The following is a 6,000-nucleotide window of genomic DNA, read 5'->3' on the forward strand; positions in this document are numbered from 1 at the left end:
ACTGATCACCACCCAATGATCAATCAATTGTAAGTGAATTAATGTTTGGTAATAATAATATAATACCAATCAAATATCAGTGTATCATAATCATGTTATCCGCGTGTATCTTCCCGTTGTTATTTGGGACTGCAATTGATCAGTCTCTTGTTGGCATATGTGCAGACTGCGTCAATGCACATATGGCCAACAAGAGACTGATCAATTGAAGTCTTAAATAAAAATGGGAAGATACAATTAAACAACACCATGTGAATTTAAACTTCACTCCATTGCACAAGCAAGTGTCTATCAGGACTCAGTAGCTAAGTGGATAACAAGATGGCGTTTGAGGCGAACGGTATTGGGTTCGAGTCACAGGATGAACATCAACTTTGAGGTACAGGTACATCCAGCTGAAGAGTCCCAAATAGGACGAAACGCGCCTCAAACTGGATTCCACTGCTAGCTACTATTCATCTTTGCATATAAAGCTTTCTATTTCATTCATTCATTTGTTTGTTCTTTTTCTTTACCTTTCACCGACTTATTCAATTCATCATTGTCCAAATTCAAGGACCCATCTGTTTCACTTAAATACCTAAATTATTGGTAATTATAATAGAAAGTGAATGGTTGAATGATTGTGTATATAAGTGTGTGTATCTATGCCTATGGTCACCATTATATCTCAGGTAAGATATGGGGTATTCGATATATATATATATATATATATATATATACTACTAATTATTATCATTATTGTCATAGTAATAAGTCAATATATACTACTTAATAGTCACATATATTTGTAATAATGACTTTCCATTATACTGAAGGACGTAGACAAGCGGAAAACTCTCTCTTTCTTCACACAGATAAACAAAGAAAGAGAACGGTATAATGCGAGTTAAAAAAACGACTCTATGCATGATGTGTATACATATATGTATGCCAATGAGGTGACGAGCTGGAGACTGGAGGTAAAGAAGAGAGAGAAAAGCCTGGATGGTTCAGAAATTTAATGTGTATATTGGAATGTATGGAGTTTGCAGAATTTTCATAGTTAAATTACAAACTGACCTTAGCTAGACTACCTTTAAAAACCAGGAAGGACTAAAGCAAAGCTGTTTCATACTAGTTTACGATTCCTCAGTGAGTGAGACTGAAGATCCTGTCGTCGATTGTTCGTGAAGTTATGCCTATAAACTGCTGAGTCGTCCCAGACTAGTCTGGTGCTTCCTAGCTTTCAGTGGTAGTAACGATAAAATTCGTTAGGATTTAACTATAAATAGAAAGTTTGAGCTGTAGCGCAATAGTCACAGTTGAGAAAGTGGAATTTGTAAAGACTTGATAAGACAAATGTTCTTCTTGGGATTAAAAACCTCGTCGCTAGGAATTGTAGGCCAAATGATGGCCTAAGTAACTCCATTGTAATCAGTTTGACTGTGACATTTAGCGATATGGATTCAAATTCAGCAGGTATCATCAATTCCATAAAGATTTTAGGTATAGTCTTCTGATATGACATGTAACCTAAATCGGGGAGTTCTTAGTGTTTTCCTCCAACCTTTTCACATCAAGGTTAGCTCTGGTAAATCCCAGCAAAATTGAATTTAACTTCCTCATATTATATACTTCAATCTTTTGTAAGTACTCAATGAATGATATACAGAGAAAGACTTTGATAAGGATTAACCGACTTATCTAATTAGACTCAGAATAATACGAATAAATTAATATATACAATAGATTATCAAATACCTTGAATCCTTGACCGTTTACCTTCAATTACTTACTTACTTACTTACTTACTTACTTACTTACTTACTTACTTACTTACTTACTTACTTACTTACTTACTTACTTACGACTGTTACCACCCCTCGAGGAACATAGGCCACCCACCATCATTCTCCATCCAACTCTCTACTGGACAGTCCTTTACAGTTCTTTACAGTTACTATTCATCCATTCCATATCTGCTTCCAATTCTCAATGTAGTGTATTCTTTTGTCTTCCTCTTGTCCATTTCCCTTCAAGATTCCAAATTAATGCTTGCTCCATGATTCCGTTTGGTGATTTCTGTAGTGTATGTTCTATCCACCTCCAACGTCTTTTCTTGATTTCCTTTTCAGCTGTTATTTATTATAATAGAATGATGATAACAGTTAATAGTCCATTTCACATTATATACAGAATCTAATATATTTTAAACATTTAAGTGAATAAATCTACTTCATATCAAAGTTTTAATCATAGTCTTCTTCTAAATAAACTACATTATCAAGATTGAATTGAATGGTACGAGGATGTTTGTCAAATGGACCAAACAGTTGTTTACTATGTTAATAGTAGTAGTAGTAGTAGTAGTAGTAGTAGTAGTAGGAGGAGGAGGAGGAGGAGGAGTTAGATTATCTTGTAAATCATCATCTTGTCTAATGATTTTGTTATAAATTAAACTATTTATCAATGTTCTAATCATATTTTTTTGGATCTGATCTTGTTTATGATAATGAGATTATATCAGTAGAGATCAAGTTAGAGAGTAAATCAAGTTGAATAGAGTTTTAGATAAGGAGAAACATGTTTTTCTAGAAAACTAAAGATAATTTTTAGATAGACTAAAAGAGAAAGGTAAATTCATTTAGTATTACTTGTTTGAATCTTCCCATTGATGTTTAGGACTGAAACTGGTGAGTCTCTTATTGGCATATGTGCATACTGTGCGTATTGCCTCGATATTGCCTTAGGTGAGTGGATAACGTTATGGCGTTTGAAGCGAAAGGTACTGAGTTCGAGTCCTAGAGTGGACATCAACTCTGAGATGAAGGTACATCAAGGTGAAGAGTTCCAAATAAGACGAAACATGTGTCCTGGATTTCACTGCTAGCTACTATCCATCTTTACTTAGAAAGGTAAATGATTTATAGGAATATTAAAGTTAAAGATCTTTGTTCTATTTAACAGATAGGATGCTATATGATTTAAAGTTGTATAAAGGTAATATTTCGGAATATCAGGGGGAAGAATTTAGTCTTTCTATCAAGATCATATGCTCACTAGTGACTGGCTCCATGAGGTAATTCCTGGAGTTCTGGTGAGAAGTCGTGGCCAGTGGAGCTAATCCATGTCAGGTAGAGACAGGTATCTACCTCAGTACAATGGAAGTTGGTCGCGCAATTTCGTGGATTGGTTGAGGTCAGACATTAACACCGTTGGATGCCGGCTCAGTGGTCTATCGGTTAAGTGCTCTGGCGCGAGACTGGTATGTCCTGGGTTCGAATCTCGCGAGGTGGGATCGTGGATGAGCACTGCTGAGGAGTCCCACAATAGGGCGAAACGGCCATCCAGTGCTTCCAGGTTTTCCACGGTGGTCTAGCTCCAATTAATCATGATCTTAACTATATAAGATATAAATATGTTAAAAGATACCTATCAGTTGTACTTCTTGAAATCAAAGTGAAGATTTAAATGTTTATTAAGAAAACTCATATCTTTTGAACAAGTTGGTAGCTGAGTAAACTCAGTAGATCAGGGGATAACATTTCGATAATAAAGTGAAACGTACTGGATTCGAGTTTCGGTATGAATATCAACACTGGGATTTAGGTTCTCTCAACTGACGAGTCTGAAATAGGATGAAACGTGTGTTCTGAATTGCACTGACAGTTGTTACTCAACTTTACTTAAAAAAAATTAGGAGTAGCTGGCACGGTTCAGCTTGTTTGAACATCTGGGCTACCTGTTCCTGCCATCTAGATATTTAAACAAGTTATCTTATTTTGTTTGTTTTAATATATCATTATGGTTATTAATTGCATAACCTATTCAGATGAGTTTGTGAAAAGCGTACAACCTTTTATTGTACAAGTTACAAAAGGCTCAATCAGAGATATCGTGGTTGCTGGCGATATCCGGCGAAAAGAATATACATTATTTAGATGTCGATTGACTGGACTGTTAACTTCTAACTGGCGATTACTCAATATTTATCTTCAGGATCAACCAAGAAATAAGAAACGGAAACTTATTGAAATACTTTGTACTGAGAACCCTATATTGTACCAAATATATAATATTGAATAAAGCTATCAATATTAGTAATTGTAATAAACATAGAATTATATAATGATGTGGGGGAGTAGTCTTTATAGGGTTTGTTTTTAGCGAATCATCGTTCCATCATTTTATTTCTTATCTTGGACATTTCAAACTTAATCCATTCAATGAGACTTTTCTAATTCATTCGGCTTTATGTAAAAAATTTCTCATCTGATAAAATAATTGAAAACCATTCTGTGTTATCCTATTTGTTCATTAGAATACTTATTTTATTTAAACACATAAACATTGCTACAAGGGGGTACCAAATACATACGCGCCGCACAGTAACAATGAGGACACTCGTAGTTATCATTGATTTGTGTGGGGGCTGTAATGCTGCCCGGGTGCCCAAAACGAAGCAGATGGTTTTCTTGGGAGGGCTACGCCCGGAAACTTTGTCAAAAAGGTCTAATCTACAAGACAGTGGAGCTACATGAGGAGATGCAGTCTCATGGTAGCCGGTGACCAACAATTGGTTCATACGCCATTTGTTCCTTCAAGATCCTGGAGCCCATGTGCACTATTGGTTTGGAATGAGGGTTTTCCAACTTCCCTAGGTGGATCCTCCGTGTCCACCATCTCAGTTAAAGTATCGGACGTTCACTTTTCGTCCTCTCAATTTCGTAAAAAACACCCCCATCATGAGAAGGCAGTGAATAAGACTTCCCTGGATGTGACTATATACATGTGGCCATGTGAGATGATTTCGAGATAGAAAGAGAGAAATCAACCGTTTTTTCGTTCTATTACGTAACTCAACAGCGTGCATTCACCATCCAGCCAAGTATATAACACAAGAATTTTTAACTTCATTGTCATGGAGTTATCTTTAAACCACTATTTTGAAATCTAGTGATTCACAACTTCAGCTTTGATTAGCTAACATTATGTGGCATTTACCATTCAGTGCCATCGGTGATGACTATCCCATTCCTGGCATAGATGAACTTTATCAGTCACAATTTCACACTAAATTCTGAAAACTCATCTTGAAATATGTCACTAGTGAACAAACGATTGTACTTCAATGAAGAGATAGTGTAGTGATTACTTAAATGTACATATGTATTTGTTATAGATTAATGTTGTATGATACCACTGGAAACCAGAGAGAACTGATCAATTGTTTCGACATATCAGTGTGACATGGAAATCCTTTGATCAATCAATACCTGTTGAGAAGACATACTTCGAAAAAAACAGCTACTTGGTGATTCTTGATGGTTTTAAGTGCATATTTCAACAGATATCAATCCGTGACGAGTTCCTTGCGTTGTTTCGTTAACTTTTGGAAATATTGGAATCGGTCTTACTGATTAACTTACTATGAAATATCATAATTCTTCTCAATGAAGATTCTTCAACTCAGAGGGCAGAGTTTAATTGGTTTAATTTGTTCATCCTGGTTAGCGTTGTTTTCTACCGTATGGAATTGATGATTCCGTTGCCAGACCTCCTCCTTTGTCTAGGCTTGTAACCAGCAATAAACTTAGAAGAACTACAGGCGGAGTTTTCGCTTATTTTATACATATTGATTTAACCTTATTTATTCAGTATACTCTCAATCTGATTCATCGACAACTTCATTTATAATAATGAAGTTATTGTCACATTTAATTAAAGTTGAAATTCGATTCATACCATCTCCCTCTAATTAAACAAAAAAAAAATACAAAAAAGAAATTGATGAACAGAAACTCTGATAGAAAGGGGAGTAGGTGGGGGTGGGGTGGGGTAAAATACAGTTTCTAAGTCAATTTATTCGTTAATATGTTTGTCCAATTATATGAATCTATGGTGGGTATAAACACGTGCGTGGGTGTGTGGGTGTGGGTGTGCGGTGTATCTAACCATGACATTAAATAAAAAACTCAATCATTAAGCCAATGAATACGGAGTTTTTTTTTTTTTTTT

This window comes from Schistosoma mansoni, chromosome 1 (assembly GCF_000237925.1).
Source record: "Schistosoma mansoni strain Puerto Rico chromosome 1, complete genome".
NCBI lineage: Eukaryota > Metazoa > Platyhelminthes > Trematoda > Strigeidida > Schistosomatidae > Schistosoma > Schistosoma mansoni.